Here is a 25,000-nt window from a genome sequence, read left to right on the forward strand (position 1 = left end):
ATACTGAATGATCTGTGACAGGGTAGTACAGTACAGTAGACCTCTATAGTCATACTGAATGATCTGTGACAGGGTAGTACAGTACAGTAGACCTCTATAGTCATACTGAATGATCTGTGACAGGGTAGTCCAGTACAGTAGACCTCTATAGTAATACTGAATGATCTGTGACAGGGTAGTACAGTACAGTACACCTCTATAGTAATACTGAATGATCTGTGACAGGGTAGTACAGTACAGTAGACCTCTATAGTCATACTGAATGATCTGTGACAGGGTAGTACAGTAGACCTTTATAGTCATACTGAATGATCTGTGACAGGGTAGTACAGTACAGTAGACCTCTATAGTCATACTGAATGATCTGTGACAAGGTAGTCCAGTACAGTAGACCTCTATAGTCATACTGAATGATCTGTGACAGGGTAGTACAGTACAGTACACCTCTATAGTAATACTGAATGATCTGTGACAGGGTAGTACAGTACAGTAGACCTCTATAGTCATACTGAATGATCTGTGACAGGGTAGTACAGTACAGTACACCTCTATAGTAATACTGAATGATCTGTGACAGGGTAGTACAGTACAGTAGACCTCTATAGTCATACTGAATGATCTGTGACAGGGTAGTACAGTAGACCTCTATAGTCATACTGAATGATCTGAGACAGGGTAGTACAGTACAGTAGACCTCTATAGTCATACTGAATGATCTGTGACAAGGTAGTCCAGTACAGTAGACCTCTATAGTCATACTGAATGATCTGTGACAGGGTAGTACAGTACACCTCTATAGTCATACTGAATGATCTGTGACAGGGTAGTACAGTACAGTAGACCTCTATAGTCATACTGAATGATCTGTGACAGGGTAGTACAGTACAGTAGACCTCTATAGTCATACTGAATGATCTGTGACAGGGTAGTACAGTACAGTAGACCTCTATAGTCATACTGAATGATCTGTGACAGGGTAGTACAGTACAGTAGACCTCTATAGTCATACTGAATGATCTGTGACAGGGTAGTACAGTACAGTACACCTCTATAGTAATACTGAATGATCTGTGACAGGGTAGTACAGTACAGTAGACCTCTATAGTCATACTGAATGATCTGTGACAGGGTAGTACAGTACAGTACACCTCTATAGTCATACTGAATGATCTGTGACAGGGTAGTACAGTACAGTACACCTCTATAGTCATACTGAATGATCTGTGACAGGGTAGTACAGTACAGTAGACCTCTATAGTCATACTGAATGATCTGTGACAGGGTAGTACAGTAGACCTCTATAGTCATACTGAATGATCTGAGACAGGGTAGTACAGTACAGTAGACCTCTATAGTCATACTGAATGATCTGTGACAAGGTAGTCCAGTACAGTAGACCTCTATAGTCATACTGAATGATCTGTGACAGGGTAGTACAGTACACCTCTATAGTCATACTGAATGATCTGTGACAGGGTAGTACAGTACAGTAGACCTCTATAGTCATACTGAATGATCTGTGACAGGGTAGTACAGTACAGTAGACCTCTATAGTCATACTGAATGATCTGTGACAGGGTAGTACAGTACAGTAGACCTCTATAGTCATACTGAATGATCTGTGACAGGGTAGTACAGTACAGTAGACCTCTATAGTCATACTGAATGATCTGTGACAGGGTAGTACAGTACAGTACACCTCTATAGTAATACTGAATGATCTGTGACAGGGTAGTACAGTACAGTAGACCTCTATAGTCATACTGAATGATCTGTGACAGGGTAGTACAGTACAGTACACCTCTATAGTAATACTGAATGATCTGTGACAGGGTAGTACAGTACAGTAGACCTCTATAGTCATACTGAATGATCTGTGACAGGGTAGTACAGTAGACCTCTATAGTCATACTGAATGATCTGAGACAGGGTAGTACAGTACAGTAGACCTCTATAGTCATACTGAATGATCTGTGACAAGGTAGTCCAGTACAGTAGACCTCTATAGTCATACTGAATGATCTGTGACAGGGTAGTACAGTACACCTCTATAGTCATACTGAATGATCTGTGACAGGGTAGTACAGTACAGTAGACCTCTATAGTCATACTGAATGATCTGTGACAGGGTAGTACAGTACAGTAGACCTCTATAGTCATACTGAATGATCTGTGACAGGGTAGTACAGTACAGTAGACCTCTATAGTCATACTGAATGATCTGTGACAGGGTAGTACAGTACAGTAGACCTCTATAGTCATACTGAATGATCTGTGACAGGGTAGTACAGTACAGTACACCTCTATAGTAATACTGAATGATCTGTGACAGGGTAGTACAGTACAGTAGACCTCTATAGTCATACTGAATGATCTGTGACAGGGTAGTACAGTACAGTACACCTCTATAGTAATACTGAATGATCTGTGACAGGGTAGTACAGTACAGTAGACCTCTATAGTCATACTGAATGATCTGTGACAGGGTAGTACAGTAGACCTCTATAGTCATACTGAATGATCTGAGACAGGGTAGTACAGTACAGTAGACCTCTATAGTCATACTGAATGATCTGTGACAAGGTAGTCCAGTACAGTAGACCTCTATAGTCATACTGAATGATCTGTGACAGGGTAGTACAGTACACCTCTATAGTCATACTGAATGATCTGTGACAGGGTAGTACAGTACAGTAGACCTCTATAGTCATACTGAATGATCTGTGACAGGGTAGTACAGTACAGTAGACCTCTATAGTCATACTGAATGATCTGTGACAGGGTAGTACAGTACAGTAGACCTCTATAGTCATACTGAATGATCTGTGACAGGGTAGTACAGTACAGTAGACCTCTATAGTCATACTGAATGATCTGTTATAGGGTAGTACAGGGTTAATTCAACATGGTTACAGGGTTAATTCCACCTGGTTACAGGGTTAATTCCACCTGGTTACAGGGTTAATTCCACCTGGTTACAGGGTTAATTCCACCTGGTTACAGGGTTAATTCCACCTGGTTACAGGGTTAATTCCACATGGTTACAGGATTAATTCCACATGGTTACAGGGTTTATTCCACATGGTTACAGGGTTAATTCCACATGGTTACAGGGTTAATTCCACATGGTTACAGGGTTAATTCCACATGGTTACTGGGTTAATTCCACATCGTTACAGGGTTTATTCCACATGGTTACAGGGTTAATTCCACATGGTTACAGGGTTTATTCCACATGGTTACAGGGTTAATTCCACATGGTTACAGGGTTAATTCCACATGGTTACAGGGTTACTTCCACATGGTTACTGGGTTAATTCCACATGGTTACAGGGTTAATTCCACATGGTTACAGGGTTAATTCCACATGGTTACTGGGCTTATTCCACATGGTTACAGGGTTAATTCCACATGGTTACAGGGTTACTTCCGTGAGTTTATAGGGTTAAAACAGAAACAACTTAAAATAAGGAGGTCAGGCCCAGTGCTGTGGTACAGTGGTATCAGTAGTGTGCTCTGACTCTGAGCCTCGTGAGGTCAGGCCCAGTGCTGTGGTACAGTGGTATCAGTAGTGTGCTCTGACTCTGAGCCTCGTGAGGTCAGGCCCAGTGCTGTGGTACAGTGGTATCAGTAGTGTGCTCTGACTCTGAGCCTCGTGAGGTCAGGCCCAGTGCTGTGGTACAGTGGTATCAGTAGTGTGCTCTGACTCTGAGCCTCGTGAGGTCAGGCCCAGTGCTGTGGTACAGTGGTATCAGTAGTGTGCTCTGACTCTGAGCCTCGTGAGGTCAGGCCCAGTGGTGTTGTTTTCTTGGTGAGCACTGAGGAAAGCATATATATCGACGTTCTCAGAACCTTTTCAAACGTCCGAAATCGACGTCTCTTTCTTGTAACCAGCCTGCTCCTCTACACACACAAATATAGGGAACCCCATGCTACCCTCTCTCTCTTCAAAAGCACACAGCCTGCCCACATAAATCTTGTTTATAGCCCTCTACACGCACACGCACGCACGCACGCACGCACACACACACACGGACACAATCAAACCGGGTGGAGGCGACATGTTCACCTGCTACACTTCAAAGCTTGTTTTCATCTTTTCCCTCTGATTTTATCACTCTGTTCTGTCTCTATGCCCACTTTTCCATTTCATCTGTTCATCTTTCTCTTTATCTGTCTCTGAAGCTACAGTCTCTCTCTCGCTCTGTCACTCTCTCTCTCTCTCTCTCTCTCTCTCTCTATATATATACAGTGGGGAGAACAAGTATTTGATACACTGCCGATTTTGCAGGTTTTCCTACTTACAAAGCATGTAGAGGTCTGTAATTTTTATCATAGGTACACTTCAACTATGAGAGACGGAATCTAAAACAAAAATCCAGAAAATCACATTGTATGATTTTTAAGTAATTAATTTGCATTTTATTGCATGACATAAGTATTTGATACATCAGAAAAGCAGAACTTAATATTTGGTACAGAAACCTTTGTTTGCAATTACAGAGATCATACGTTTCCTGTAGTTCTTGACTAGGTTTGCACACACTGCAGCAGGGATTTTGGCCCACTCCTCCCTACAGATCTTCTCCAGATCCTTCAGGTTTCGGGGCTGTCGCTGGGCAATACGGACTTTCAGCTCCCTCCAAAGATTTTCTATTGGGTTCAGGTCTGGAGACTGGCTAGGCCACTCCAGGACCTTGAGATGCTTCTTACGGAGCCACTCCTTAGTTGCCATGGCTGTGTGCTTCGTGTCGTTGTCATGCTGGAAGACCCAGCCACGACCCATCTTCAATGCTCTTACTGAGGGAAGGAGGTTGTTGGCCAAGATCTCGCGATACATGGCCCCATCCATCCTCCCCTCAATACGGTGCAGTCGTCCTGTCCCCTTTGCAGAAAAGCATCCCCAAAGAATGATGTTTCCACCTCCATGCTTCACGGTTGGGATGGTGTTCTTGGGGTTGTACTCATACTTCTTCTTCCTCCAAACACGGCGAGTGGAGTTAGACCAAAAAGCTCTATTTTTGTCTCATCAGACCACATGACCTTCTCCCATTCCTCCTCTGGATCATCCAGATGGTCATTGGCAAACTTCAGACAGGCCTGGACATGCACTGGCTTAAGCAGGGGGACCTTGCGTGCGCTGCAGGATTTTAATCCATGACGGCGTAGTGTGTTACTAATGGTTTTCTTTGAGACTGTGGTCCCAGCTCTCTTCAGGTCATTGACCAGGTCCTGCCGTGTAGTTCTGGGCTGATCCCTCACCTTCCTCATGATCATTGATGCCCCACGAGGTGAAATCTTGCATGGAGCCCCAGACCGAGGGTGATTGACCGTCATCTTGAACTTCTTCCATTTTCTAATAATTGCGCCAACAGTTGTTTCCTTCTCACCAAGCTGCTTGCCTATTGTCCTGTAGCCCATCCCAGCCTTGTGCAGGTCTACAATTTTATCCCTGATGTCCTTACACAGCTCTCTGGTCTTGGCCATTGTGGAGAGGTTGGAATCTGTTTGATTGTGTGTGGACAGGTGTCTTTTATACAGGTAACGAGTTCAAACAGGTGCAGTTAATACAGGTAATGGAGAACAGGAGGGCTTCTTAAAGAAAAACTAACAGGTCTGTGAGAGCCGGAATTCTTACTGGTTGGTAGGTGATCAAATACTTATGTCATGCAATAAAATGCAAATTAATTATTTAAAAATCATACAATGTGATTTTCTGGATTTTTGTTTTAGATTCCGTCTCTCACAGTTGAAGTGTACCTATGATAAAAATTACAGACCTCTACATGCTTTGTAAGTAGGAAAACCTGCAAAATCGGCAGTGTATCAAATACTTGTTCTCCCCACTGTATATATATATCTCACTTTGTATCTATGTATCTATCTATGTATCTATCTATCTATCAATTCAATTCAATTCAAGGGGCTTTATTGGCATGGGAAACATGTGTTAACATTGCCAAAGCAAGTGAGGTAGATAATATACAAAAGTAAAATAAACAATAAAAATTAACAGTAAACATTACACATACAGAAGTTTCAAAACAATAAAGACATCACAAATGTCATATTGTATATACAGTGAGGGAAAAAAGTATTTGATCCCCTGCTGATTTTGTACGTTTGCCCACTGACAAAGAAATGATCAGTCTGTAATTTTAATGGTAGGTTTATTTGAACAGTGAGAGACAGAATATCAACAAAAATATCCAGAAAAACGCATGTCAAAAATGTTATAAATTGATTTGCATTTTAATGAGGGAAATAAGTATTTGACCCCCTCTCAATCAGAAAGATTTCTGGCTCCCAGGTGTCTTTCATACAGGTAACGAGCTGAGATTAGGAGCACACTGTTAAAGGGAGTGCTCCTAATCTCAGTTTGTTACCTGTATAAAAGACACCTGTCCACAGAAGCAATCAATCAATCAGATTCTAAACTCTCCACCATGGCCAAGACCAAAGAGCTCTCCAAGGATGTCAGGGACAAGATTGTAGATCTACACAAGGCTGGGTGAAACGTTCCACCTGTATTAACTGCACCTGTTTGAACTCATTACCTGTATAAAAGACACCTGTCCACACACTCAATCAAACAGACTCCAACCTCTCCACAATGGCCAAGACCAGAAAGCTGTGTAAGGACATCAGGGATAAAATTGTAGACCTGCACAAGGCTGGGATGGGCTACAGGACAATAGGCAAGCAGCTTGGTGAGAAGGCAACAACTGTTGGCGCAATTATTAGAAAATGGAAGAAGTTCAAGATGACGGTCAATCACCCTCGGTCTGGGGCTCCATGCAAGATCTCACCTCGTGGGGCATCAATGATCATGAGGAAGGTGAGGGATCAGCCCAGAACTACACGGCAGGACCTGGTCAATGACCTGAAGAGAGCTGGGACCACAGTCTCAAAGAAAACCATTAGTAACACATTACGCCGTCATGGATTAAAATACTGCAGCGCACGCAAGGTCCCCCTGCTCAAGCCAGCGCATGTCCAGGCCCGTCTGAAGTTTGCCAATGACCATCTGGATGATCCAGAGGAGGAATGGGAGAAGGTCATGTGGTCTGATGAGACAAAAATAGAGCTTTTTGGTCTAAACTCCACTCGCCGTGTTTGGAGGAAGAAGAAGGATGAGTACAGCCCCAAGAACACCATCCCAATCGTGAAGCATGGAGGTGGAAACATCATTCTTTGGGGATGCTTTTCTGCAAAGGGGACAGGACGACTGCACCGTATTGAGGGGAGGATGGATGGGGCCATGTATCGCGAGATCTTGGCCAACAACCTCCTTCCCTCAGTAAGAGCATTGAAGATGGGTCGTGGCTGGGTCTTCCAGCATGACAACGACCCGCAACACACAGCCAGGGCAACTAAGGAGTGGCTCCGTAAGAAGCATCTCAAGGTCCCGGAGTGGCCTAGCCAGTCTCCAGACCTGAACCCAATAGAAAATCTTTGGAGGGAGCTGAAAGTCCGTATTGCCCAGCGACAGCCCCGAAACCTGAAGGATCTGGAGAAGGTCTGTATGGAGGAGTGGGACAAAATCCCTGCTGCAGTGTGTGCAAATCTGGTCAAGAACTACAGGAAACGTATGATCTCTGTAATTGCAAACAAAGGTTTCTGTACTAAATATTAAGTTATGCTTTTCTGATGTATCAAATACTTATGTCATGCAATAAAATGCTAATTAATTACTTAAAAATCATACAATGTGATTTTCTGGATTTTTGTTTTAGATTCCGTCTCTCACAGTTGAAGTGTACCTATGATAAAAATGACAGACGTCTACACGCTTTGTAAGTAGGAAAACCTGCAAAATCGGCAGTGTATCAAATACTTGTTCTCCCCACTGTATATATCTCTCTCTCTATCTATCTCTCTCTACCTCTCTCTCTGTACCTCTCAGATTGTCTTTCTCAAAGTAATGTATATTTCTCCATCATCAGTTCTTCTATCTCTCTCTGTAGTTCTTTAACCTTTCACGAGCCTCTACCCCGGGTCCGGGATCACCCCCCACCCCCCCCACACACTGATTAGCATAGCTAGCATAGCTTCACAAGTAGATAGTAGCATCTAAATATCATTAAATCACAAGTCCAAGACACCAGATGAAAGATACAGATCTTGTGAATAAAGCCACCATTTCAGATTTTTAAAATGTTTTACAGGGAAGACAAAATATGTAAATCTATTAGCTAAACACGTTAGCAAAATACACCACTATTCTAACTCCATCAGTTTCTTACTCCTTCAGGTGCTATCACCAATTCGGCTCAACTAAGATATTGATAGCCAATAACCTATAAAAAAAACCATCAGATGACAGTCTGATAACATATTCATGGTATAGGATAGTTTTTGTTAGAAAAAAGTGCATATTTCAGGTAGAAATCACAGTTTACAATTGCACCGACCATCACAAATCGACTAGAATTACTAGATAGAGCAACGTGTATGACCAATTTACTCATCATAAAACATTTCATAAAAATAGACAAAGCATAGCAATGGAAAGACCCAGTTCTTGTGATTTCAGACCATATTTCAGATTTTCTAAGCGTTTTTCAGCGAAAACACAATAAATCGATAAGTTAGCATACTACATGTGCAAACGTTACCAGAGCATCGATTCCAGCCAAAGAGCGCTATAACGTAATCACCGCCAAAAGATATTAATTTTTTCACTAACCTTCTCAGAATTCTTCCGATGACACTCCTGTAACATCATTTTACAACATACATATACAGTTTGTTCGAAAAGGTGCATATTTAGCCATACAAAACCGTGGTTACACAATAAAAATACTAGGAAATCAAGCCTCAATATGTCTGACGTCATCTATCAGAGTGATCTAGTTTAATTGAAAGCTAATCATATACTTGACTAAAAAATACAGGGTTGACAGCAATCGAAAGACAAATGAGTTCTTAATGCAACCGCTGATTTACATTTTTAAAATTATCCTTACTTTTCAATACAGGGTTCGCCAAGTGAAGCTATACCAAACAAAATGGCGAAATATGCGTTTAAAATATTTCGACAGAAACACGATTTATCATATTAAATATTGCTTACTTTGAGCTGTTCTTCCATCATATTCTTGGGCAATGTATCCTTTCTATGTTATAAACGTCTTTTGGTCGATAGATGTCCTCTGTCCTTCGAAATGTCCACCACCAACGACCGACACCCCGAAACGTTTCCAAAGCTAAAAAGGGCACGACAAAGAAATTCCTCAAAATCGCACTAAACGGATATAAATTGCTATAAAACGGTTCAAATTAACTACATTATGATGTTTTTAACAACTATAACGACTGAAAACATGACCGGAGAAATATTGCTGGTTAGAAAACGATTTGGAACGAGGCAGGTCCGATGTCCTTCACGCTTCAGGCGCACGATGAGAAAGGGGGGTCTCTGTACATTTTGGTCTTTTATAATGGCTGTGAATGTCCCATCGATTTCATTGAAAACGTGATGACGTACAGACACCCAGAGGAAGACGTAGGCAGTGTCGGTTTCTTCATAGCATTCACTGTCGCCTTAAAAACAGACCCCAGATCAGAGGTAAAAATTTCTGAAATCTGAACCCTGTCATGAAAAGTGCTGTAGAAATTGTTCTGTACCACTCAGAGACAAAATTCCAACTTCTATAGAAACTAGAAGGTGTTTTCTATCCAATAATAACAATAATATGCATATTGTACGATCAAGAATTTAGCACGAGGCAGTTTAATTTGGAGACCCAAATATGCTAATGCGGAACAGCACCCCCTATAGTTGCAAGAAGTTAAACTGCCTTCCTATTTCTCTTAACATATATTCTCCTCCTCTCCATTCCTCTGATCTTTCTCTGCTATTTCATTCTGTTTCTACGGGCATCGGTTCTATCTTGGCCCGTGTCCCAAATGGCACACCGTTTCCTATTTAGTGCATTACTTTGACCAGGGCCCATAGGGCTCTAGTTGAAAGTAGTGCATTAAACAGGTAATAGGGTCCCATTTGAGACGCACAGTCTGGGCTCTGGGTGTAAATATTCCATGAGAAGAACATCTAGTGTCAATGACCAGACGCTCCCTAAAGACTACTGACTGTTTACGCACGCACGCACGCACGCACGCACGCACGCACGCACGCACGCACGCACGCACGCACGCACGCACGCACGCACGCACGCACGCACGCACGCACGCACGCACGCACGCACGCACGCACGCACGCACGCACGCACGCACGCACGCACGCACGCACGCACGCACGCACGCACGCACGCACACACACACACACACACACACACACACACACACACACACACACACACACACACACACACACACACACACACACACACACACACACACACACACACACACACACACACACACACACACACACACACACACACACACACACACACACACACACACACACACACACACACACACACACACACACACACACACACACACACACACACACACACACACACACACACACACACACACACACACACACTCTCTCTCTCTCTCTCTCTATCAACATAACTCAGTTGATTTGCCCTGGCCATCTAAATCCTGTCTCTTTCTCTCTCTTAAGGCTACAGCACGCTTCAGTTCCACTGCCAGCTAGCTGAATTCAGACGATCCTAACGAGTGTGCTGCGTACTCCCCCAAAAGCCCTTAGCTTGAAAAGCGACAATAGTACTGTTTGTCTATTTTAAGACTCCGCAGCCTGTATACACTTCCTAAAAATAGTCAGAATTAATCTATGATAACTCAAGGCATCTGTCATAAATGTTGACGTTTTAGAGGAGATCTGAGTCGCGCAATTTTACTTCTAACTAAGGAGTTTGGTGCAGTATTTGTCAACAACAAAACAATCTCATGAATGACAACAAAGACTTTATTGAAGAATCCCTACTGTTGACCAATCACAACGAAGGGGCGTAAACTTTGACTATCGACTTTGGCTTGCCACTAGAAAAAATGTTGTGTCCCCGAACAGCTGAAAAAACCACGTCATCATTATATATGCACAAACTCTTCTGAACTGTTTCGGCTGGGAAGCATGTGGACGCCTTCATATCTCTCTCTCCCTGTCTCTTTAATCTCCCTATCTCTTTAACCTGTCTCTCTTTCCCTATCTCTTTAATCTATATCTCTCCCCATCTTTTTAATCTCTCTCTCTCCCTATCTCTTTAATCTCATCACGTTTCAGGTAAGACCCAGATGCAGACAGTGTCAAAGTAACAAAAGTGTATTACTAGTATAGGGGCAAAGGTACAGGACGGCAGGCAGGCTCAGGGTCAGGTCAGGCAGAGGGGTCAAAGCCGGGAAAAACTAGAAAACAGAAACTAAGACAAGACAGGAGCAAGAGGGAAAACGCTGGTAGGTTCCACCAACAAAACAAACGGGCAAAAGACAAACAGAGAACACAGGTATGAATACACAGGGGATAACAGGGAAGATGGGCGACACCTGGAGGGGGGTGGAGACAAGCACAAAGACAGGTCAAACAGATCAGGCCGTGACAAATCTCTCTCTCTCTCTCTCTCTCTCTCTCTCTCTCTCTCTCTCCCCCTATCTCTTTAATATCTCCCTCTCCCTATCTCTCTCCCTATCTCTTTATTCTCTCTCCCTATTACAATGGTGTTTGTTTTTCACTGGTTGTCCTTTTCTTGTGGCAACAGGTAACCAGTCATGCTGCTGTGATGGCTCATTTAAATAGTAATAGATCTAACAACTTTCTCTCTCTTTCATTTTCCTCCATCCCTCGCTTGTTAGTGGAGTCTGCTGCTGGTGTCAACTCTTAGGAAAGCTGTGCCACAGGAAGTGTCTCGCGGCGGTTTCAGACACACACATATGCCCACACACACGCTCTTTAAAGGGCTTTCGAGAGATGGCATTGTCAGCTGGTGGCCCAGACTGTCAACTCCCTTCAAGAGGTTAGCGGGAATAACAACCACACAGTGATAAAAGTTTTGTTTAGATTAAATATGCACATGCTTTACTGCTGCAGAGCAGGACTAATTACACTTAGAGAGGAAAACAAAGGGGAGAGAGAGAGAGAGTGTGAGAGAGAGAGCGAAAGAAAGAAAGAGAGAGAGAGAGAGAGAGAGAGAGAGAGAGAGAGAGAGAGAGAGAGAGAGAGAGAGAGAGAGAGAGAGAGAGAGAGAGAGAGAGAGAGAAATAAAGAGAGAGAGAGAAAGAAAGAGAGAGAGAGAGAGTGAAAGAGTGAAAGAGAGAACGAGACAACGAGAGAGAGTGAAAAAGAGCGAAAGGGAGAGAGAGAGTGGGAGCGAGAGTGAAAAAGAAAAAGGGAGATGGGGCCAGTGTAAGAGAGAGGGAAAGAGTAAAAGAGAGGAGCGGTACAGCAGGGGGATAAGGGGGGAGAGGAAGAGAGAGGGAGAGGGGGGAGAAGGGAAAGTAGAAGAGAGAGGGAGAGGGGGAGAGGGAGAGGGGGAGATGAAGAGAGAGGGAGAGGGGGGAGAAGGGGAAGTAGAAGAGAGAGGGAGAGGGGGAGAGGGAGAGGGGGAGAGGGAGAGGGGGAGATGAAGAGAGAGGGAGAGGGGGGAGAAGGGAAAGTAGAAGAGAGAGGGAGAGGGGGAGAGGGAGAGGGGGAGATGAAGAGAGAGGGAGAGGGGGAGAGGGGGAGATGAAGAGAGAGGGAGAGATTGAGAGACAGCACATCCAGTCATGTTTTGCTTCTCATATTGTTTTCCAACAATCTCAACACACTACCTGTCTACAGCCATCTGGTAATACCTCAATACACTACCTGCCTGCAGCCATCTGGTAACACCTCAATACACTACCTGTCTACAGACATCTGGTAACACCTCAATACACTACCTGTCTAAAGCCATCTGGTAACACCTCAATACACTACCTGTCTACAGACATCTGGTAACACCTCAATACACTACCTGTCTACAGCCATCTGGTAACACCTCAATACACTACCTGTCTACAGCCATCTGGTAACACCTCAATACACTACCTGTCTACAGCCATCTGGTAACACCTCAATACACTACCTGTCTACCTCCATCTGGTAACACCTCAATACACTACCTGTCTACAGCCATCTGGTAATACCTCAATACACTACCTGTCTACAGCCATCTGGTAATACCTCAATACACTACCTGTCTACAGCCATCTGGTAATACCTCAATACACTACCTGTCTACAGCCATCTGGTAATACCTCAATACACTACCTGTCTACAGCCATCTGGTAATACCTCAATACACTACCTGTCTGCAGTCATCTGGTAACACCTCAATACACTACCTGTCTACAGCCATCTGGTAACACCTCAATACACTACCTGTCTACAACATCTGGTAACACCTCAATACACTACCTGTCTACAGACATCTGGTAACACCTCAATCAACACAGTCTCACATTCAATTCGCGCATATATGTACAAAATGTATTTCAGCAGATTTCGTGCGTTTTTGTGCATTTTTGGGGTGGTTCAATTCGTTTGAAAAAACACGAATTTCTGTGCTACTTAATTCGTGCGAAAAGACACAAATTTAACCAGTAGGTGACACACAAGCCGTTGCAACAACCATGTAGACGCGATAATTTGTATTTCATTTTTGTTCTTCTTAATGGCTAATTCAACGTCATGAATATACAGAAATGTTGTCTTTGTTTAACCATGTTTTAAAATGTGTCGTTGTATGCCTATATGTACTGTTTTAGACTTGCTGAACAGAATTTTTGAGAAAAGACGCACATTTACCTGCGACTTAATTCGTGGGAAATATTGTTTTATTAATGCCAATGCTGTTTTCTGTGCTTGATTTCGCTTAATACTTTGGATACTGGTGCACTTGTAATCAGAACGCCTTTTTGTCATGTAGGCAACCATACACGATTTTCTTCATAACCCATTTCATATTTCGTGGAGCCTAAATTACACCATTTTCTTCATAATGCATGTATTACATGTTAATGTAAAATAATGAATTATGTTGGCTTACACTTATGGCCTTTCCAAGGCCTTTCCATACCTTAAGGGAACATTTTAGCACTCGCCATATGGTTAGTGAGAAACGCCACATTGCAAATGTAAGGTCCCTTACTAGACGTCCTGCAACGTTTCTAAAATTCGCGGACGGCGTCGGGCCGTGCGCGGGGGAGAGATCTTTCAGGAAGTCATCAAACTAAATCTCTCGGACGTTCGGTTTCCGTTTTATAAAAATAACACATTTTGGTCATTTTTCCGCAGTCTAGGAAATTCCCACCAGAGGGAAAATAAATAATATTGCAAATGCACAAGCACATTGCAAATGCATGTGGCCTTTTCTCCTAAACGGAAAATATTTCGAAGACGTAATGGACAGTTGGCCCCGAACAAGATGGCGTCGAGGCCTCAACGCTTTTTGAGTTATGGCCATTTTTCTGGGATTAACCCTTTCATGCGTGAGTTCCAAATATCTCTAACGGTCGCCCCAGCGTGAGTTTTTTTATGCACGTGATATTAGAACGTTCTCTCCATTCCAGAATGTGTTTGTTATGTAACAGTACATTTCATCCGCGCTGCCCTCAAACAAAAGCACGCAGCCTGTTTTTATTTGTCAATTTTAAATTATTTCTAACAAGTTTTTTATTTTCTAATAACAGTTTGAAATGAGGTGTGTTCCGCCTCATTCATTCACATAAAAGTAGTCATTTTTACTTTTGCGGACCAATTAATTTTTTTGACATTTCTGACCCGGACAAAATTCCCCAAACACTTCTCAATTGTTTGTGCAGGACATTTACTCATCTGCCGTCCTGCATACACGTGTTCATATTATTCCATCTGTCGCCTGCATCGAAATCAAAGTTGTTTTCGTTACCAATAATACCTTTGGAAATGTGTGCGTTTCTATCAAAGTGCCTTATTACGTTATAATAGTTTCTGCATGTCGTGTTATGTCGTTTCTACTGTAGCATCATGTTTTTGTGTATATTCCTTATAACCGCGGACACGCGATGTAACGTTACTCATTTCATAACATTTATGGTGTTATACTCAATGCTTAGGTAGCTAGCTACATTCTCCTATTAGCTCTGGAAAACAATGCTAATTGCGTCAGGGAAGTATTAGCATGTGTTGTATTTTGAAGCTACCCTGGCCTTATGACTCCCAAGTGGCACAGCGTCTCAGTGCTAGAGTCGTCACTCCAGACACCCATCTTCAAATCAAGACTGCGTTTCTATCAAAGTAAGTGCCTAATTACGTTATTGTGTCGTGTTATACCGTTTCTATTATAGCTCACTGTGTGAATGGAGCATAATATATTTGTATATATTCCTTATAACCGCGGACACGCGAGGTAACGTTACTCACCTTTTATGGTGTTATATTCAATCGTGCTTATGTAGCTAGTTACATTATTCTATTAGTTCTGTAAAACAATGCTAAATGCGTCAGAAGTATTGGCATGTTGTATTTTGACGCTACCCTGGAAAAATTTAAAAATATCTTATACCACTTGGTCGTTTTCTGAGTGCATTCCACAAAGCTGTTTATCATCCACTGCCCCCATTTTGAGGTAATAGTCAAGCACGCAGTCTGGTTTCATGTTTCTCTGTCTGGTTTGTTTCTCTCTCCCGTCAGGTGGTCCACCTTCCCTGTGGCCGACATGGTTGCTGTATGGACAGTGGAGAGGACATGGACGTCTCGTTTGTCATGCCACTTTACTGCCAGCTGTTAACATTTCTTATTTTGTATAACGGGTCATTTAGGATGGTAGTAGCGTTGATGAAATGCAGTCAGCAGCAGAACTAGAAAGCAGTCTTTACTGTCACCAGGAATGTATACATTTCACTAATTGTGGTTGTCCCCCACTCCTGGCTCTCTCTTATCCTGTAGCTCCAAGGCATAGCGATTGGTCTCTACTATGTCTCCCACCAGCTCCTCTGTCAGAAACAACTTGAAGCACTCTGCCTCAGTTGGAAATGGCAAGGGGCGTTGCACTCCAGACTGGGACTCATCAAAGCAAACACCAGGGCCAGGAGGGGTGAAACAGCAGGGCCAGGAGGGGTGAAACACCAGGGCCAGGAGGGGTGAAACAGCAGGGCCAGGAGGGGTGAAATGACTGGTGGCCTTCCAGCTACCACAGAACTCCTGTACTTCATCCACTGTTGGTATGCCTCCATCACCACCAGCATCTTCAAAGGGAACTGGGACTTTGTCAGTGGACAAGGGAAATTCAGATTCAGGGTTCTCAATGGCTACAAGGTTGGGGGGCAGCTCCTCACTGTCACTGTCAGAATCTGATTCCTGACTTTCATACTCAGACTCATTGTCAGAATTTTAAAAAATCTCCAGAATTTCCACATTTGTTTGTTGTCTCCTTTTGAAAGACATTGCTAATGCTTCAGGTCATCTCACTAGCTACATACATAAACAACAACACTGAATGGTTTAGAGTGAGAGGGTACGTGGTTGACTGCCGGCACGCGCCACTTGTATCAATAAATCACTATCAGAAAATGTTTTGTGTGGCAATTATTTGTGTATTTACGGTTTTATTCACATGTTTTCAAATCTAGGTGACAAATCATGCATTCCGATTCTTGCACAGATTGTAATGGGCACATATTATGTGTGTAAAATACTTTTTTGAAGGTTGTACTGATTATGATGAGCTAAGCTAATTCCAGCTGTGTAGTCATGTTTGTTGACGTTCAATGCATTCTGGGTTCACGTAATCGTCTGTTTGACCAAAGATGTTATAACAAAATGAGGTGAGTAAGAGTTCACTCGTTTTTTGAGGACTTCCGGAAATGAATGGTGGGATGTGAACGACGGTAGACGACACACCCCTTCAACATGCATACTATAAACAGACCAAACTCATCTCGTCTTCTCTTATTATCTTCGGTTTCTGTGAGAAAAAAAAAATGCATGGCTGCGCGCTGAAACTAATCGTCGGATTACTTTCGATTTCTAAAAAGTGCTTTACCTAATTATTTCGATCAATGGTGTGCTCACCCGTGATGTGATTAATTATACATAATAATTGCTATTAGCTAATTCATATTGTAGTTTATGTCAGCCGAGAGTTAGAAAATATGACTGCTTGTGTTGGGTCAATCTTTCCTCAGCGCTAGGACAAATGTAGCCTACAATTTTCCGGTTAGGATGATTGTGTTATGCTATATATTCTTCTGTGAATATCTGAACATTGAATCCAAAAATAAACTGCTCACATTCTGGACATAACTTTGTAAGGACTGTGTTTGTGTAAATAGTTTCTGAAAAAAGTGTGGCCAGCTCAAACGCTGATTGTTGCGTCATTCGAAACTGGCCGTTCTAAACGAGCGTTCTAAATGAGTGTTCTAATCACACGGGTGTGATCGTACGCTTCAGGGACCACTGTAGAACGATCACACCCGTGTGATGGTACGTGTGAAAGGGTTAAAGGTCAAAAACGTAAAGTAGGGTGCTAATTTGACCGCTTCACGTCAAAGTACATAAGCATACGGTGTCAGGAAAAAAAGAACCAGCCATTTATCTATCGTAATTTAAGAGAAATCGTACATTGACAAATTGGTCATGTTCACAAAAAGGAGTTAAAAAAGAAAAATTACAGATCCAGTTGCAGTGTGTTCAGACGAACATTTTTTAAGTGGGTCTCGAAGCTCTGCCACTGCATCGCAGTGCTAGCTGCGCCACCAGAGTCTCTGGGTTCGCGCCCAGGCTCTGCCGCAGCCGGCCGCGACCGGGAGGTCCGTTGGCCTAGCGTCGTCCGGGTTAGGGAGGGTTTGGCCGGTAGGGATATCCTTGTCTCATCGCGCTCCAGCGACTCCTGTGGCGGGCCGGGGGCAGTGCGCGCTAGCCAAGGGGGCCATGTGCACGGTGTTTCCTCCGACACATTGGTGCGGCTGGCTTCCGGGTTGGAGGCGCGCTGTGTTAAGAAGCAGTGCGGCTTGGTTGGGTTGTGCTTCGGAGGACGCGTGGCTTTCGACCTTCGTCTCTCCTGAGCCCATACGGGAGTTGTAGCGATGAGACAAGATAGTAATTACTAGCGATTGGATACCACGAAGAAAAGGGGATAAAAGGATGGAGTGAAAAAGTACGGTGCTTAAAGACACACAAAGCCTGCAATGGCATTGCCATTATCTCCAGGCCGTGCCGAGTTCAACGAGATGCCCCGCTTGACCGTAGCTAGCTCGGTCTGAGTGCAGCGACAGGGACAAGAAGAATGACCCAAATGACCCTTTGACCTCAATTTCATATTTTTTTGCTTTTGGGAGACAGAGAGAGAACCGTTAAGGTTAGAAGCACAATTTGACCTCAGGAACGTTCCTAAGGTCCTCCCGATCTGTGCAAGCCTAACATTGACTGTGTGGCATTAACCCTTAATAGTTAAAAGAAGGTGTTTACATCAAACAGTTTACAATGACATGTCTCCCCATAGGAATACATTGCCTGCTCCCCTAAATTCAACCTGAAGCCTATGTGGGTTAATAATGCCTTATGAACCTGTCTTCAATGACAATCCATCAGGCCACTATGAGGTCTACCTGTGTCGATTCTAAGCTTCCTGGAGCAACTGGAAGTGGTTAAATCACCCTAAAAGTGTTTGCCATACCCAACCTGCAGTTTGAGAGAAATAGTGCATTCAACCATATGTAAATCAGTGAGTTCTTAACGTATAGACTTAAAACTCAGGATTCTGTAAAAGCCCACTCCAATGAGGATATGTGTTTACTTTGAGCTTCCTGTGCCAACCGGAAGTGCCATAATTGGTGTCAAAAGGGCTGTTTCGAAGGGTTAAAAAAGTCTAATCTTTCCAAAACTTAATATATGTGAATAGGCAACCCTCATGAACTGTAAATCAGTCATTCATCCCATCAGATTTCAAGGAAAAATGTACACACCCACACAGAAAGGATGGAGTGACACACTGAGGGGCTTAGAGGCAGACAGTGCCTGCAATAGTTACTTTTGTTTGAACTTTTAAAGAACCGTCAGACCTAGAGTTCTGAAACTTTACAAACCTGTTCTAGAGCTCAGGTCGATTAAGCACGGTGAGTTATGTGGCTCTAGAAGGTTCTCGGACCGATAAAAAGCCTCGGTGCATTTGCATTGACTTCAATTCATTTTGAGCATTACAAAATGGTGACATTTAGAAAAGTCCCAGAGTTGCAAGACTAGGTGCATTGAAACCGGCTCGGCCCATAGAGACGGACCCCGACATTTCTGTCCGATAGCTCATTCAAGGACCCCGTAGCAAGGCATGGAAAAAAGTGGAATTTCAGCACCAATTAAGGTTTTGCTCGGGCACCGAATGACCTATCGAGCCGAAACTTGGGATTCGAGGTCGCCTCACATAGGGCTAAACATAATGTGAAAACTGGACCCGCAGCTAGAACATAACTACGTATTATTTGTTTTATTATGGTTTAAATGGAAGGCGCTGTGAATTTTGGGTTTAAAAAAGTCAGATCTTTCCAAAACTTTAAATGTGTGAATCGGTCAACCCTCATGAACTGTAAATCAGTAATTTCTCTAAACAGATGTCAAAGAAAAGCTCTCTCACACACACACACACACACACACACACACACACACACACACACACACACACACACACACACACACACACACACACACACACACACACACACACACACACACACACACACACACACACACAGCAAGGATGGAGTGAAAAAGTATGGTGCTTAAAGACACACAGAGCCTTAAATGCTTTTAGGGGGGATCCAGACTTCCATACCCGCTCTGGGAGCGCTATACTACCGCCCCAAATCCATGGGTGCTGGCCTGAGTGATTTATGGAGGTTTTCAAAAAATATTCTATATTTTTTCTTCTGGAAAATATTTTATGTTTTTTCTTCTCGAGTCAATGACCTGAGTGATTTATGGAGGTTTTCATGCACCTGGTATTTTTTGGGGGTTACCAGGCGTCATTTTTCAAAACGGTTGAAATTGCTTTTAGGGGGCATCCAGAGTGTCACATGACCGGATGAGGTAACTATTTTTGTTCTTCTTGTAACTTTCCGGTAGGCTAGAAGCTTTCCGGTGTTTTGCTGCTCGACACAGGTCGACGCAGGTATTGCACTTGATTTATCGTTATCGTAACCGTAGGTGCAGCCAAGTGGAAATACGAAAGCTTTCTAGCTATTTCGCACTGACGGTAATTTGAACACAAGAACGTTTCTAGTGAAAAGGTGCTTACACTCAGAGCCATGTATTTACACTCAGCCACCCTAGCCTTATTACGGGTTAACGTTTTGGTAATTTTGGTTGGCCAACAAAATGTAAGACTACAATGACTGCATACGTTTCCCCAAATGTTATACGAAAAAAAAAATGTTTTGTTATTGATGGACAATGGCAAGGCTGCCATTGTATTTTCAGTTACATTCTGTTCAATAAAAATGGTTTACACGTTTATTTTTTAAGAAATACATGGAACTACAACCGAATAAAACAACATTAACCATCATGCATTGCTTACATTCATTCTATACTGAAAAGTCTGTTCAGAAAAATCGAAAACAGTACATATAGGCATAAAACCACAATGTTTTAATAGGGATTAAAAAAAGACAATATATATATATAACCTCTTATGGTTATATGGTTAAAAAAAGACAAAATATTTATATATTCATAACGTAAAATAAATAAATACACGCGATCGCGTCTATGGTTGTTGCAACGGCTTGTGTGTCGCCTACTGGTTAAATTCGTGTCTTTTTGCACGAATTAAGTAGCACAGAAATTAGTGTATTTTCAAACTAATTGAACCACCCCAAAAATGCACAAAAACGCACGAAATCTGCTGAAATACATTTTGTACATATATGCGCGAATTGAATGTGAGGCTGGGCTGCCTCAATACACTACCTGTCTACAGACATCTGGTAACACCTCAATACACTACCTGTCTACAGACATCTGGTAACACCTCAATACACTACCTGTCTACAACATCTGGTAATACCTCAATACACTACCTGTCTACAACATCTGGTAACACCTCAATACATTACCTGTCTATAACATCTGGTAATACCTCAATACACTACCTGTCTACAGCCATCTGGTAATACCTCAATACACTACCTGTCTACAACATCTGGTAACACCTCAATACACTACCTGTCTACAGCCATCTGGTAACATCTCAATACACTACCTGTCTACAGCCATCTGGTAACACCTCAATACACTACCTGTCTAAAGGCATCTGGTAACACCTCAATACACTACCTGTCTAAAGGCATCTGGTAACACCTCAATACACTACCTGTCTATAACATCTGGTAACACCTCAATACACTACCTGTCTACAACATCTGGTAACACCTCAATACATTACCTGTCTACAGACATCTGGTAACACCTCAATACATTACCTGTCTACAGCCATCTGGTAACACCTCAATACACTACCTGTCTACAACATCTGGTAATACCTCAATACATTACCTGCCTACAACATCTGGTAACACCTCAATACATTACCTGTCTACAACCATCTGGTAATACCTCAATACACTACCTGTCTACAGCCATCTGGTAACACCTCAATACACTACCTGTCTACAGCCATCTGGTAATACCTCAATACATTACCTGCCTACAACATCTGGTAACACCTCAATACATTACCTGTCTACAACCATCTGGTAATACCTCAATACACTACCTGTCTACAACCATCTGGTAATACCTCAATACACTACCTGTCTACAACATCTGGTAATACCTCAATACACTACCTGTCTACAGCCATCTGGTAACACCTCAATACACTACCTGTCTACAGCCATCTGGTAATACCTCAATACACTACCTGTCTACAGCCATCTGGTAATACCTCAATACACTACCTATCTACAGCCATCTGGTAATACCTCAATACACTACCTGTCTACAGCCATCTGGTAACACCTCAATACACTACCTGTCTACAGCCATCTGGTAATACCTCAATACATTACCTGCCTACAACATCTGGTAACACCTCAATACATTACCTGTCTACAACCATCTGGTAATACCTCAATACACTACCTGTCTACAACCATCTGGTAATACCTCAATACACTACCTGTCTACAACATCTGGTAATACCTCAATACACTACCTGTCTACAGCCATCTGGTAACACCTCAATACACTACCTGTCTACAGCCATCTGGTAATACCTCAATACACTACCTGTCTACAGCCATCTGGTAATACCTCAATACACTACCTGTCTACAGCCATCTGGTAATACCTCAATACACTACCTGTCTACAGCCATCTGGTAATACCTCAATACACTACCTGTCTACAGCCATCTGGTAACACCTCAATACATTACCTGTCTACAACCATCAGTGATACAGCTCTATTATTGTATCACTACTGAGAGTGATACAGCTCTATTATTGTATCACTACTGAGTGTGATACAGCTCTATTATTGTATCACTACTGAGTGTGATACAGCTCTAGTATTGTATCACTACTGAGTGATACAGCTCTATTATTGTATTACTACTGAGAGTGATACAGCTCTATTATTGTATCACTACTGAGAGTGATACAGCTCTATTATTGTATCACTACTGAGAGTGATACAGCTCTATCATTGTATCGCTACTGAGAGTGATACAGCTCTATTATTGTATTACTACTGAGAGTGATACAGCTCTATTATTGTATCACTACTGAGAGTGATACAGCTCTATTATTGTAGCACTACTGAGTGTGATAAAGCTCTATTATTGCATCACTACTGAGGGTGATACAGCTCTATTATTGTATCACTACTGAGAGTGATACAGCTCTATTATTGTATCACTACTGGGGTGATACAGCTCTATTATTGTATCACTACTGAGAGTGATACAGCTCTATTATTGTATCACTACTGAGAGTGATACAGCTCTATTATTGTATCACTACTGAGAGTGATACAGCTCTATTATTGTATCGCTACTGAGAGTGATACAGCTCTATTATTGTATCACTACTGAGAGTGATACAGCTCTATTATTGTATCACTACTGAGAGTGATACAGCTCTATTATTGTATCACTACTGAGAGTGATACAGCTCTATTATTGTATCACTACTGAGAGTGATACAGCTCTATTATTGTATCACTACTGAGAGTAATACAGCTCTACTAGTGTATCACTACTGAGAGTGATACAGCTCTATTATTGTATCACTACTGAGAGTGATACAGCTCTATTATTGTATCACTACTGAGTGTGATACAGCTTAATTATTGTATCACTACTGAGAGTGATACAGCTCTATTATTGTATCACTACTGAGAGTGATACAGCTCTATTATTGTATCACTACTGAGTGTGATACAGCTTAATTATTGTATCACTACTGAGAGTGATACAGCTCTATTATTGTATCACTACTGAAAGTGATACAGCTCTATTATCTCCTCAGTGAGACAGTTTGACAGTGGTATGATACCTCCATTCTATTATTCATCTTCAATAACAGAGTAGTAGATTACCCGGGTGGCGCAGTGGTCTAGGGCACTGCATCGCAGTGCTAGCTGCGCCACCAGAGTCTCTGGGTTCACGCCCAGGCTCTGTCGCAGCCGGCCGCAACCGGGAGGTCCGTGGGGCGACGCACAATTGGCATAGCGTCGTCCGGGTTAGGGATGGTTTGGCCGGTAGGGATATCCTTGTCTCAGTATGTAAAATGTAATAAAATGTATGCACTCTACTGTAAGTCGCTCTGGATAAGAGCGTCTGCTAAATGACTAAAATGTAAATGTAAATGTAAATGACTGTGAATCACTTATGATGTCAATGAGTCCCAGTGGCAGCGCCCTGTATAGTCACAGATCTAGGATCAGATATAGGTTCATATCAACCATTAGAGGGTAAAACACAGAAATGACCCTAGGTCAGTGTGTAGGGGTATTTACCATAACAGTGAACCTGCTGTTCTACGAGTCACTTTGGTGTGACGACAGTCACACTGAGTAGATGGGATTACAGAGCTGATGTCAGACCACTTTCAACACAGTGAGTATCATTTAGCTCTGTAGGAGCCTAAACTGCAGTAATCATGAATGGTTAACAACGTATGGGTTTCCCTATTGTGTATAATATAATAAATATATACAAATATATGATATGATATATGCAATTTAGCAGACGCTTATATCCAAAGCGATTTACAGTCATGCGTACAAACATTTATAAATATGGGTGGTCCTGGGAATCCAACTAGGTCTCACAGTCTCACGTCAGAATTAGACGTTCATCCACGTGTCTCATACATCAAAGTTGTTGCAAACGTCACATTTTGAAGTGTTTATGGTTAGGTTTAGGCATTAACTCTGAATGTTTATGGTAAGAGTTTTGGGATAGGCTTAAAACAAAAACTCAAAAACAACTTTCTATTGCTGGATTTGAACTTGCGACCTTTGGAATCAGATGCTTACACCCATCCACCATCTCTGTCCACAACACAATAGTATTAACAGAACTGGCTCCAATGAGCCACAGCATGCCCAGTCTACCACCATGGGAGGGGTTTGAGTGTGTGTGTGTGTGTGTGTGTGTGTGTGTGTGTGTGTGTGTGTGTGTGTGTGTGTGTGTGTGTGTGTGTGTGTGTGTGTGTGTGTGTGTGTGTGTGTGTGTGTGTGTGTGTGTGTGTGTGTGTGCATTTGGTATTTTGTTAGGATCCCCATTAGCTGTTGAGAAAGCAGCAGCTACTCTTCCTGGGGTCCACACAGAACATGAAACATGACATAATACAGAACATTAATAGACAAGAACAGCTCAAGGACAGAACTACATCCATTTCAAAAGGCACACGTAGCCTTCATATCAATACATACACATAAACTATCTAGGTCAAATAGGGGAGAGGCATTGTGCCGTGAGGTGTTGCTTTATCTGTTTGTAGAGACCAGGTTTGCTGTTCACTTGAGCAATATGAGATGGAAGGGAGTTCCATGTCGTAACGGCTC

At 42.5% G+C, this 25,000-nt stretch overlaps 1 protein-coding gene and 1 long non-coding RNA gene across 2 annotated transcripts in view; one reads left to right on the plus strand and one right to left on the minus strand.

Moving 5' to 3' along the window:
* Positions 1 to 25,000, minus strand: part of LOC139567966 (uncharacterized) — an 86,698-nt gene that overhangs the window by 42,012 nt on the left and 19,686 nt on the right. The window lies entirely within an intron of this gene.
* LOC139567967 (uncharacterized) lies at positions 14,437 to 16,509 on the plus strand. The gene is made up of 2 exons (XR_011673485.1): positions 14,437 to 15,232; positions 15,629 to 16,509. It is a non-coding gene; the product is annotated as an uncharacterized lncRNA (long non-coding RNA).

This window comes from Salvelinus alpinus, chromosome 2, assembly GCF_045679555.1.
Source record: "Salvelinus alpinus chromosome 2, SLU_Salpinus.1, whole genome shotgun sequence".
Lineage (NCBI taxonomy): Eukaryota > Metazoa > Chordata > Actinopteri > Salmoniformes > Salmonidae > Salvelinus > Salvelinus alpinus.